We start from the raw sequence: 13,643 nt of genomic DNA on the forward strand, positions 1-13,643 counted from the left end.
TACCCCAAGTTGGGTATTTTATTTCTTGCTAAAGTGAATAGGAAGAAATCTGTGTAAAATCCACATAGTGTCTACAGTAATTTCTGCTCCTATCCCTGGATGTCCGTTTTGGGGGATCTGTATACCCCAAATTGAATATTTTATTTCTTGCTGAAGTGAATAGGAAGAAATCTGTGTAAAATATTCATAGTTTCTGGAGTGATTTCTGCTCCTATCCCAGGGTGTTCATTTTGGGGGATCTGTGTACCCCAAATCGCAATTTTTATTTTTTTTGCCGTAGTGAATAGGAGGAAATCTGTATAAAATCTACATAGTTTCTAAAGTGATTCCTGCTACTATCCCAGGGTGTCCATTTTGGGGGATATGTATACCCAAAATAGCAGTTCTTTTTTGTTGCTGAAGTAAATAGGAAAAAATCTGTATAAAATTCACATAGTTTCTGGAGTGATTTCTGCCCTTATCCCAGGGTGTCTGTTTTCGGGGGATCTGTATACCCCAAATTGCATATTTTATTTCTTGCTGAAGTGAATAGGAAGAAATTTGATTAAAATCCACATAGTTTCTGGAGTGATTACTGCTCCAATGCCAGGGTATCAGTTTTGGGTGATCTGTTTACCCCAAATTGCAGTTCCGTTTTGTTGCAGAAGTGAATAGGGAGAAAAATGTGTAAGATCCACATAATTTCTGTAGTGATTTCTGCTTCTATCCCAGGGTATCTGTTTTGGGGGATCTGTATACCCCAAATCACAGTTTTTTTTTCTTGCTGGAGCGAATAGGAAGAAATCTATACAAAATCCACATAGTTTCTGGAGTGATAACTGCTCCATTCCCAAGGTTTCCATTTTGGGGGCTCTGTATACCACATATAGAACTTCTTTTTTGTTGTTGAAGTAAATAGGAAGACATCTGTGTAAAATCCACATAGTTTCTGGAGTGATTTCTGCTCCAATCTTATGGTATTAGTTTTGGGGGATCTGTATACCCCAAGTCACAATTTTATTTTCTTGCTGAAGTAAATAGGAAGCAATCTGTATAAAATCCAGATAGTTTCTGGAGTGAATTCTGCTCCTATCCCAGGTTGTCCGTTTTGGGGATCTGTAAACCCCAAATAGCAGTTCTTTTGTTGTTGCTGAAGTGAATGGGAAGAAATCTGTGTAAGAGTTCATTGACACAGCCGTTCACAGGGACATACATGCGGCTGTGCGCCGCTGTTTTCTATGGAGGAAAGAGGGGTCACCTCCTCCTCACCTCCAGCACACAGTAGTATGCCCATACGGCAGGCATAGTACGTGTGAATGCACCCTAAAATCCACAAAGTTCCTAGAGTGATTTCTGCTTCAATCCCAGGGTGTCCAATTTGGGGGATATGTATATCCCAAATAGAAGTTTTTTTTGTTGGTGAAATGAATAGGAAAAATATGTGTAAAAAATACACATGGTTTTTGGAGTGATTTCTGCTCCATTCCCAGGGTGTCCGTTTTGGGGGATCTGTAAACCCCAATTTAAATATTATATTTTTTGCTGAAGTGAAAAGGAAGAAATTTGTGTAAAATCCACACAGTTTCTGGAGTGATTACTGCTCCAATCGCAGGATATCCATTTTGAGGGATCTGTTAACCCCAAATTGCAGTTCCACCTTATTGCTGAAGTGAATACGTAGAAAAATTTGTAAAATCCACATCATTTCTGGAGTGATTTCGGCTCCTATCCCATGGTGTCCGTTTTGGGGGATCTGTAAGCCCCAATTTTTTTTTTTTTTGTTGAGAAGTGAATAGGAAGAAATCCATATAGTTTTTGGAGTGATTTCTGCTCCTATCCTAGGGAGTTCGTTTTGGGGGATCGGTATACCCCAAATTGCAAATTTATTTATCTGGCTGAAGTGAATAGTAAAAAATCTGTATAAAATCTACATGGTTTCTGAAGTGATTTCTGCTCCAATCCGAGGGTGTCCGTTTTGGGGGATCTCTATACCCCAAATAGCAGTTCTTTTTGTTACTGAAGGAAATAGGAAAAAATCTGTGTAAAATCCTCATAGTTTCTGGAGTGATTTCTGCTTCAATCCCAGGGTGTCCGTTTTGGGGGACATGTAAATTGCATTTTTTTTTTCTTGCTGAAGTTAATAGGAAGAAATCTGTTTAAAATCCACCTAGTTATGGGAATACAACCAATTGGCACATTTTTACAGTTATCAAACCTACAGTAGGCCTTCATAGAGACTTGACACCTTTCGAGTCCTTGTGTACAGCACAGGACCCGATCCCACATTCAATTTCCCAGATATACGGGCTACTATTGGATAATTGGAGCAAACGCGACATTCCTTTTGTTAAAGCTTGAGCTTGGGCTTGAAGACTGGTCCAAAGCATTTGAACTATGCCACAAATTATCCATCTCCTGTAAATCCCAAGAGACTAACTAGAAGAATCTTGTCACGTTGGTACTGGGTGCCCTCCAGATTACGGTCTATATACCCTAATTGCTCAGACCGTTGCTGGAGATGTCTTCAGGCCCCAGGTACAATGACGCACATATGGTGGGGCTGTCACTTACTCCGCCCATTCTGGTCTCAGGTGCGCATACTAATCAATAAATTGACAGGAGTCCAGTTGGAGGATGACCTCTCAGCTCTACTCCTATCAATTTTCCCCACACCAAACACCAAAGCCAAAAAAATTACGGATGGGATTTATGTTAATAGCAGCAAGATCTCTCATTCCAAGATTGTGGAAAACCACCCGAATCCCCCCGATGTCAGACTGGTTCGGTGAGATTACTCTGCTACATAGCCTAGAAGAACTAACTGCCTCAACTCACAACACTGAAGAAACTAACACAACCCTTTGAGGCCCCTGGCTCACTTTTAGACAATCTTCTGAATTTAACACCTTTACATAATTTGCCTCCGCAACTTATTTTCAACTAGACTGCTCTGGTAGACTTTCCCATGCATCCTTTACCCCCCCCCCCTACCCCCCAATTATATTCCCCTATAGTTATGTTATTCTGTTCACTAGGTCACTTGCCCTCTAGTAACAGGTTAATCCAACGGTCTCTGATTAACATATGACATACTGTAAGGTTCGAGTATGCAGGAGCTCTTGCTGTAGCTCCTACCATATAGGTGTTTTAAAAGATTGGTTGAACATTGTGGGAGATCTGTAAATTGTGGGTTATTTGTTTTCCTTGAAACTGATGTAACACTCTGTTATGTATGTTACACTGTTGGGACCTGCGAGTCCTATATCTCAAATCTATGTTTATTACTATTTTGTCACATTTAATTACTCATAATAAATAATGATAAAAAAAAAAAAAGCCACCTAGCTTCTGGAGTAATTTCTGCCCCAATCCCAGAGTGTCCGTTTTGAGGGATCTGTACACAAAAATTGCACATTTTTTTGTTGCTTAAGTGAATAGGAAGAAATCAGTGAAAAATCCTAATATGTTCTGGAGTGATTTCTGTTCCTATCCCAGGGTGTCCGTTTTGGGGGATCTGTATAACCCAAATAGCAGTTCTTTCTAGTTGCTGAAGTAAATAGGGAGAAAAATGTGCAAAATCCATATATTTTCTCGAGTGATTTCTGCTCCAATCCCAGGGTGTCCGTTTTGGGGGATCTGGTAACCCCAAATTGCATATTTTTTTTTCTATCTGAAGTGAATAGGAAGAAATCTGTGTAAAATCCACATAGTTTTTGGAGTGATTTCTGCTCCTATCCCAGGGTGTCCGTTTTGGGGGATCAGTATACACCAAATAGCAGTTCTTTTTTGTTACTGAAGTGAATAGGAAGAAATCTGTGTAAAATCCACATAGTTTCTAGAGTGATTTCTGCTCCTATCCCAGGGTCTTCATTTTGGGAGATCTGTATACCCCAAATCACATTGGGGCAAATTTACTTACCCGGCCCATTCGCGATCCAGCGGCGCGTTCTCTGCTCTGGATTCGGGTCCGGCCGGGATTCATGAAGGCAGTTCCTCCGCCGTCCACCAGGTGGCGCTGCTGCGCTGAAAGTCATCTCCACGCGCCGGAATTCACCACCTCGGACCAAGTGAAGGTAAGCGGTCACCAAGCGACACTTTTTCGGGTTTTAAATGCGGCGGTTTTTCCGAATACGTCGGGTTTTCGTTCGGCCACGCCCCCCGATTTCCGTCGCGCGCCGATGCGCCACAATCCGATCGCGTGCGACACAATCCCGGGGCAATTCAGGTACAATCGGCGCAAATCGGAAATATTCGGGTAACACGTCGGGAAAACGCGATTCGGGCCCTTAGTAAATGACCCCCATTGTGTTTTTCTTGCTGAATTGAATAGGAAGAAATCTGTATATCCCATATACCAGTTCTTTTTTTGTTGATTAAGTGAATAAATAGGAAGAAATCTGTGTAAAATCCACATAGTTTTTGGAGTGATTTCTATCACAGGCTGTTCGTTCTCAGGGATCTGTATACCCCAAACCGCATTTTTTTTTCTTGCTGAATTGAATAGGAAAAAATCTGTATAAAATCCACATGGTGTCTGAAGTGATTTCTCCTCCTATCCCAGGTTGTCTGTTTTGTGGGATCTGTATACCCCCAAATAGCAGTTCTTTTTTGTTGCTGAAGGAAATAGGAAAAAATCTGTGTAAAATCCACATAGTTTCTGGAGTGATTTCTGCTCCAATCCCAGGGTGTTCGTTTTAGGGGATTTCTATACCCGAAATAGCAGTTCTTTTTTTTGCTGAAGTGAATGGGAAGAAATCTGTGTAAAATTCTCATAGTTTCTGGAGTGATTTTTGCTTCAATCCCAGGATGTACGTTTTGAGGGATCTGTATACACCAAATTGAATATTTTATTTCTAGCTGAAGTGAATAGGAAGAAATCTGTGTAAAATCCACCTAGTTTCTGGAGTGATTTCTGTTCCAATCCCAGGATGTACGTTTTGAGGGATCTGTATACACCAAATTGCAATTTTTTTGTTGCTGAAGTGAATAGGAAGAAATCATTGTAAAATCCTAATATGTTCTTGCGTGAGTTATGTTCCTATCCCTGTAAGTCCGTTTTGGGAGATCTGTATAACCCAAATAGCAGTTCTTTCTAGTTTCTGAAGTAAATAGGGAGAAACATGTGTAAAATCCATATATTTTCTCGAGTGATTTCTGCTCCAATCCCAGGGTGTCCGGTTTGGAGATCTGGTTACCCCAAATTGCATTTTTTTTTCTATCTGAAGTGAATAGGAAGAAATCTGTGTAAAATCCACATAGTTTTTGGAGTGATTTCTGCTCCTATCCCAGGGTGTCCGTTTTGGGGGATCAGTATACACCAAATAGCAGTTCTTTTTTGTTGCTGAAGTGAATAGGAAGAAATCTGTGTAAAATCCACATAGTTTCTTGAGTGATTTCTGCTCCTATCCCAGGGTCTTCATTTTGGGAGATCTTTATACCCCAAATAACATTTTGTTTTTCTTGCTGAATTGAATAGGAAGAAATCTGTGTAAAATCCACATAGTTTCTGGGGTGATTTCTGCTCCTATTCCAGGCTGTCTATTTTGGGGGATCTGTATACCCTAAGTAGCAGTTCTTTCTTGTTGTTGTAGTGCATAGGGATAAAAATATTTAAAATCCTCATCATTTCTGGAGTGATTTATGCTCCAGTCCCAGGGTGTCCTTTTTAGGGTTTCTCTTTACCACAATTAGCATATTTTTTATGTTGCTGAAGTGAATAGGAAGAAATCTGTGTAAAAACATTAGCTTCTAGTGATTTCTTCTGATATCCCAGGGCGTCCGTTTTGGGGAATCTCTATATCCCAAATAGCAGTTCTTTTTTGTTATTGAATTGAATAGGAAGAAATCTGTGCAAAATCCACATAGTTTCTTGAGTAATTTCCGCTCCAAAACCAGGGTGTCCATTTTGCATGATCTGTATACCCCATATTGCATTTTTTTTTTTGTTGCTAAGGTGAATAGGAAGAAATCGGTGTAAAATCACAGATTTCCACATAGATTTCCACATAGATTTCTCTATATCCCAAAGTAGCAGTTCTTTTTTGTTTATGAAGTGAATAGGGAGAAAAATATGTAAAATCCACATTGTTTCGGGAGTGATTTCTGCTCCAGGACCAGGTTGCAGTTTTGGGTTTTTGTTGACCACAATCAGCATATTTTTGTTGCTGAAGTGAGTAGGAAGAAATCTTTGTAAAATCCACATAGCTTCTGTAGTGATTTCTGCTCCAATCCAAGGGTGTCCGTTTTGGAGAATCTCTATATCACAAATAGCAGTTCTTTTTTTTTTGTTACTCAATTGAATAGGAAGAAATTTGTGTAAAATCCACTTAGCTTCAGTAGTGATTTCTGTCCATTTTAAGGGATCTGTATACCCCAAATAGCAGTTGAAGGGAATAGGAAGAAATCTGTGTAAAATCCACATTGTTTCTGGAGTGATTTCTGCCCCTGTCACAGGGTGTCCGTTTTGGGGGTTCTGTATACCCCAAATAGCAGTTATTTTTTTGTTGATGAAGAGAATAGGAATAAATCTGTGTAAAATCCACATAGTTTCTGGAGTGATTTCTGTTCCTGTCCCAAGATGTCCATTTTTGGTGATCTGTATAACCCGAATTGCATATTATTTTAGTTGCTGAAGTGAATAGGAAGAAATCTTTGTAAAATCCACATAGTCTCTGGAGTTATTTCTGCTCCTATCCTAGGTTTTCTGTTTTGGGGGATATGTAAACCCCAAATTGCATATTTTATTTCTTGCTGAATTAAATAGGAAGAAACCTGTGTAAAATCCAAACAGTTTCTGGAGTGACTTCTGCTCCAATCCTAGGGTGTTCGTTTTGAGGGATCTGTGTATCCCGAAGAGCAGTTCTTTTTTGTTGCTGAAGTGAAAAGGGAGAAAAATGTGTAAAATCCACATAGTTTCTGTTTTGATGTCTGCTTCTATCCCAGTGTGTCCGTTTTGGGGGATGGATGTACCCCAAATCGCAGTTTTTTTTTTCGTTGCTGAAGTGAATGGGAAGAAATCTGTGTAAAATCCACATAGTTTCTGTAGTGATTTCTGCTTCTATCCCCAGGTATCCATTTTAGGGGATATGTATACCCCAAATAGCAGTTCTTTTTTGTTGCTGATGTGAAGAGGAAGAAATCTGTGAAAAATCCACATAGACAATCTGGGATTGGAGCAGAAATCACTCCATAAACTATATGGATTTTTCACAGATTTCTTCCTATTCACTTCAGCAAGAAATAAAATATGCAATTTTGGGTATACAGATCCCCCAAAACAGACACCCAGAGATTGGAGCAGAAATCACTCCAAAAACTGTTTTGGGGGATCTGTATACCCCAAATTGCATATTTTATTTCTTGATGAAGTGAATAGGAAGAAATTTGTGTTAAATCTACATAGTTTCTGGAGTGATTACTGCTTCAATCCCTAGGTATCCGTTTTACCACAAATTTCAGTTCCGTCTTGTTTCTGAAGTGAATAGTTTGAAAAATGTGTAATATTTCTGGAGTGATTTCTGCTCCTATCCCAGGGTGACTGTTTTGGGGGATCTGTAAACCCCAAATTAAATATTTTTTTGTTGGTGAAGTGAAGAGGAAGAAATCTGTGTAAAATCCACATAGTTCCTGTTGTGATTTCTGCTCGTATCCCAAGGTGTCCGTTTTGGGGGATCTCTATACCCCAAATAGCAGTTCTTTTTTGTTGTTGAAGTGAAAAAGAAGAAATCTGTTTAAAACCCACATAATTTCTTTTTTTTTAAATCAAAGCTTTTTATTGAGTTTTTTTCAGTTTTTAACATTAACAAACAAACATTTCCCACCTTCCCCCCTCCCCCACCCGTAGAAAGACATACAAACCCACCCTGTCCCAACCCGTCCAGACATTTGCATAATGTACAATAACCTGCACAATTATTTTTTCCAAAAGGTACAGCTTATACATGTTTCTATACACAATATAAAGTGGTTTCACATTTACCATAGATTTTCAAAGAAAGGCAGTCAACGGATTACGTTGTAGGTGAATTGATGGAAGACCAGGAGTGTCTATCCAGGGACCCCATATATATTCAAATTTTGTAGTTGCTTTTCTCTTGCAATAAACACCTTTTTCCAACCTAATTATGTTGTTCATTTTTTTTTTGTATGTCTCAATGCCTGGGGCATCGGGGCGTAACCAATACATAGCTATCAATTTTCTGGCTTGGTAAAGCATTCTGCCTACTCCTAATATAGTGCCCTCTGCAGCGTTATCATCCTCTATGTTTCCTAATAAGCATACAGTTGGGGTGGCTGGCAGATCCATTCTGAATACTCGAGAGATAAGGTTTAGCACCTCCTTCCAAAATTGCCCTAACTTCTGGCATTCCCACATCATGTGCATTAAGTGCGCTCCCTCCATTCCACATCTGGGGCAGTTGTCATTCCCTCTAAGACCTACTTTGAGCAGCCACTGCGGGGTTCGACCCACATAATTTCTGGAGTGATTTCTGCTCGTATCCCTGGGTATCCATTTTGAGTGATCTGTATACCCCAAATAGGAGTTCTTTTTGTAGCTGAAGTAAATAGGAAAAATCTGTGTAAAATCCACAAAGTTTCAGTAGTGATTTCTGCTTCAGTCCCTGGGTATCCGTTTTGGGGAATCTGTATGCCCCAAATAGCAGTTCTTTTTTGTTGTTGAAGTGAATAGGAAGAAATCTGTGTAAAATCCACTTAGTTTCAGTAGTTATTTCTGCTCCTAACCCAAGGTGTCCATTTTAAGGGATCTTGTAACCCCAAATTGCAATTTATTTTTCTTGCTGAAGTGAATAGGAAGAAATCTGTATAAAATCCACATAGTCTCCAATCCCAGGGTGTTCATTTTGGGGGATCTGTATACACCAAATAGCAGTTCTTTTTTGCTGCTGAAGTGAATAGGAAGAATTCTGTGTAAAATCCACATATTTTCTATAGTGATTTGTGCTTCAATCCCAGGGTGTCCATTTTGGGGGATCTTTATACCCCAAATTGCATATTCTTTTTCTTGCTGAAAGGAATAGGAATAAATCTGAGTAAAATCCACATATTTTCTGGATCGATTTCTGCTCCTTTCCTTGGATGTCCATTTTGGGGAATCTGTATACCCCAAATAGCAATTATTTTTCATTGCTGAAGTGAATGTGAAGAAATCTGTGTATAATCCACATAATTTCTGGAGTGATTTCTGTTCCAATCCCAGGCTGTACGTTTTGGCAGATCTGTATATCCCAATTTGTATATTTCATTTCTTGCTGCAATGAATATGAAGAAATCTGTGTAAAATCCACATAGTTTCTGTAGTGATTTCTTCTTCTATCCCAGAGTGTCTGTCAGTAGTGATTTCTGTCCATTTTAAGGGATCTGTATACCCCAAATAGCAGTTCTTTTTTGCTGTTGAAGTAAATAGGAAGAAATCTGTGTAAAATCCACATAGTTTCTGGAGTGATTTCTGCCCCTGTCCCAGCGTGTCCGTTTTGGGGGTTCTGTATACCCCAAATAGTAGTTATTTTTAGTTGCTGAAGTGAAGAGGAAGAAATCTGTAAAATCCACATATTTTCTGGAGCGATTTCTGCTCCTATCCCAGGGTGTCTGTTTTGGAGAATCTGTATACCCCAAATAGCAATTATTTTTTGTTGCTGAAGTGAATGGGAAGAAATCTGTTTAAAATCCACATAGTTTCCTTTTTGATTTCTGCTCCTTTCCCAGCGTGCCTGTTTTGGGGGATCTCTATACCCCAAATAGCAGTTATTTTTGTTGCTGAAGTGAATAGGAAGACATCTGTGTAAAATCCACATAGTTTCTGGAGTGATTTCTGCTCCAATCCCAGGGTTTCCATTTTGGGGGTTCTATATATAGTGGTACTTTTTGTTGTTGAAGTGAAGAGGAAGATATCTGTGTAAAATCCACATAGTTTCTGGAGTGATTTCTTTTTCATATTTACATTTTTATGAATTTTTATAACAAAACAAAACAATACAAAACAAGAGAGAAAAGGGAAAGACAACGAAGGCACCAGTATGCACCCGTTTGGGAAAGGGGAGGGGGTGAACGGTGGGTTTTTACATTTATGTAGTGTGACAATTTCCAGTACAGAATGTCAAATTCACAATGACAGAGGATCCATGTACTATTGTCTAACGAGGCAACTTCGCTGTAAGTTAGATACATTATCTGAAATCTCATTAATAACACAGAGGAAAAAAAGGAATAGCAGAGGAGGGAGAGTCAGAAAGAAGAAGAAGAGGGACAAAAGGTGGAAGAGGAGGGAGAGAAGGAGAAGTAAAAAAGAAAGAGTCGTGCCTCCCCTTACCTACCTGGAGCTCAGGTCTTGGTGGATTCACTATCTGTTACCTGAAGCAGGACTGAGCTTGTTAGGTCCAGATAGCACGGAGATGCCACAAAAGAGACCCAGTGGAACCATGTTTTTTGAGAGCGGGCTTCCCTCTTCGGATCAGTATTCAGGAGACTCTTCATCCTTTGCAACTCATTGGCACGGCCCAACCACTGGTGCAAGGAGGGAGGGTAAGGGGAACGCCAGCAGACCGAGATACAGGCCTTAGATGCGTTCAGAAGGTGACATACCAGGGACTTCTGGTACGTGACAAGGGAAATCTCATGATGATGTAACAGAACCTAGGCGGGATCATCGCGCAGCTCTCTGCCCGTCACCTCGCAAATCCTCGCACGTCACCTTCCAGTGCTGACGTCCAGTACGGAACAAGTGAGGGACAGCTCCAGAAAATATGCAGGAGCGTGCTCTCCTCTGCACTGCAGCGCCAACAGATCTGGGGAACGTCTGTGAACATCCTGTGAAGTACATGGGGTACCCTGTACCATCTGGTTAGTAACTTATAGTTTGTCTCCTGGTAGGCCGTGCTAACTGAGGATTTGTGCGCCAGTTCGTAGATCTTTTCCCTTTGTTCTATAGAGAGGGTCAGTGTCAGGTCCAGTTCCCATTTGGTCATGTATGATGGAACATAATCCTGCGGGGGGATATCAGAGAGGGTTTTATGTCAGTGAGAGGATACCCCTAGTCTGACCTTTTGGTGTGCATAGCCCCTCAAACCCTGTTAGAGACCGGCTAACCGATTTGGGGGGGAGACTTAGTCTTCACCTCCTCGCCACTGTCCGTCCACCAGGAAGTGACAAGCCCTAAAATGGCCCGCACTTACCCATTGCTTGAGGCCACATAGTATTGGGTGATTTCTGGGAGCGCCACGCCCCCCTCTCTCTTAAGCAGGTATAGGATCTTTCTTTGCAATCTTGGGAATTTATAGGCTCAGACAAAGGTCGAGATTAGCTGTTGTACCGAGGTTAGGAAGCTAGTAGGGACTCTGATAGGTAGGGCCTTGAAGGGATAAAGAAGACGTGGTAGAACGTTCATTTTAAGAACCCCTATCCTCCCGAACCAAGTCTTTGATAGGAAGTGACAGGAAGTGACAAGCCCTAAAATGGCCCGCACTTACCCATTGCTTGAGGCCACATAGTATTGGGTGATTTCTGGGAGCGCCACGCCCCCCTCTCTCTTAAGCAGGTATAGGATCTTTCTTTGCAATCTTGGGAATTTATAGGCTCAGACAAAGGTCGAGATTAGCTGTTGTACCGAGGTTAGGAAGCTAGTAGGGACTCTGATAGGTAGGGCCTTGAAGGGATAAAGAAGACGTGGTAGAACGTTCATTTTAAGAACCCCTATCCTCCCGAACCAAGTCTTTGATGTTGAGGCATGCATGGTGGCGGCGGCCATTTTCCCAGGACCGGCAGCAGATTCACACCTGGAGCGCAGGTAATGCGGGAGGGTGTTCGTGGGGTGAACCGCAGGCTTCAACGTGGTCTTCTGCTGTCTCCCTTTACTCATTTCTTACGGTTTGGCCACCGTGATGTGGCTTTTTGTCACTTTATTTCGTCCGGTTGGCGGGAGCTCCGGCTGCGTTCGTCTACCCTCTCTGCATGCCGAGACCATGCCCGTTCTGGAGTGATTACTGCTCCTATCTAAGGGTGTTTGTTTTGGGGATTCTGTATACCCCTGCTGAAGTGAATAGGAAGACATCTGTATAAAATCCACGTAGTTTCTGAAGTGATATCTGCTCCTATCCTAGGGTGTCCGTTTTGAGGGATCTGTATACCCCAAATAGCAGTTCTTTCTTGTTGCTGAAGTAAATAGGAAAAAAGTGTAAAATCCACATAGCTTCTGTAGTGATTTCTGCTTCAGTCCCTGGGTATCCATTTTGGGGGATCTGTATACCCCGAATTGCAGTTCTTTTTTGTTGGTGAAGTGAATATGAAGAAATCTGTGTAAAATTCACATAGCTTCTGTAGTGATTTCTCTTTCAATCCCAGGGTTCCCATTTTGGGTGATCTGTATACCCCAAATTGCATATTTTTTTTCTTGCTGAAGTAAATAGGAAGAAATCTTTATAAAGTCCACATAGTTTCTGGAGTTATTTCTGCTGCTATCCCAGGGTGTCCATTTTGGGGGATATGTATACCCCAAATTGCATATTTTATTTCTTGCTGAAGTGAATAGGAAGAAATCTGTGTAAAATTCACATAGTTTCTGTAGTGATTTCTGCTTCTATCGCAGGGTGTCCTTTTGGGGGATCTTTATATCCCAAATAGCAGTTCTTTCTTGTTGCTGAAGTGAATAGGAAGAAATCTGTGTAAAATCCACATAGTTTATGTAGTGATTTCTGCTCCTATCCCAGGATTTCCGTTTCTGGGGTATCCCTATACCCCAAATAGCAGTTCTTTTTTGTTGTTGAAGTGAATAGGCAGAAATCTGTGTAAAATTCACATAGCTTCCGTAGTGATTTCTGTTTCAACCCCAAAGTGTTCGTTTTGGGGGGATATGTATACCCCAAATTGCATATTTTTTTCTTACTGAAGTGAATAGGAAGAAATCTGTGTAAAATCTACATAATTTCTGAAGTGATTTCTGCTCCTATCCCAGGGTGTCCATTTTGGGGGATATGTATACCCCATATTGCACATTTTTTTTCTTGCTGAAGTGAATAGGAAGAAATCTGTGTAAATTTTACATAGTTTCTGGATTGACTTCTGCTCCAGTCCTAGGGTATTCGTTTCGGGGGATCTGTATATCCCAAAGAGCAGTTCTATTTTGTTGCTGAAGTGAGAAGGGAGATAAATGTGTAAAATCCAACTAGTTTCTGTAGTGATTTCTGCTTCTATCCCAGGGTGTCCATTTTGGGGGATCTGTCTATCCCAAATAGCAGTTCTTTTTCGTTCCTGAAGTGAATGTGAATAAATCTGTGTAAAATCCACATAGTTTCTGTAGTGATTTCTGCTTCTATCCCAGGGTGTCCGATTTGGGGGATCTGTATACCCTAAATAGCAGTTCTTTATTGCTGAATTGAAGAGGAAGAAATCTGTGAAAAATCCACATAGTTTCTGGAGTTATATACCCCAAATTGCATATTTTATTTCTTGCTGAAGTCAATAGGAAGAAATTTGTTTAAAATTCACATTGTTTCTGTAGTAATTTCTGCTCTTATCCCAGGGTGTCCGTTTTGGGGTATCTGTATACCCAAATAGCAGTTCTTTTGTTGCTGAAGTGAATAGGAGGAAATCTGTGTAAAAATCCACATAGTTTCTGAAGTGTTTTCTGCTCCAATCCCACGGAATCTGTTGTA

The 13,643-nt window shown here is 40.6% G+C and overlaps 1 protein-coding gene across 6 annotated transcripts in view; it reads left to right on the forward strand.

The window, feature by feature from the left end:
* SULF2 (sulfatase 2) overlaps positions 1-13,643 on the forward strand; it is a 696,319-nt gene that overhangs the window by 529,378 nt on the left and 153,298 nt on the right. The gene's annotated exons all lie outside the window — the stretch shown is intronic.

This window comes from Engystomops pustulosus, chromosome 6, assembly GCF_040894005.1.
Source record: "Engystomops pustulosus chromosome 6, aEngPut4.maternal, whole genome shotgun sequence".
Taxonomy (NCBI): domain Eukaryota; kingdom Metazoa; phylum Chordata; class Amphibia; order Anura; family Leptodactylidae; genus Engystomops; species Engystomops pustulosus.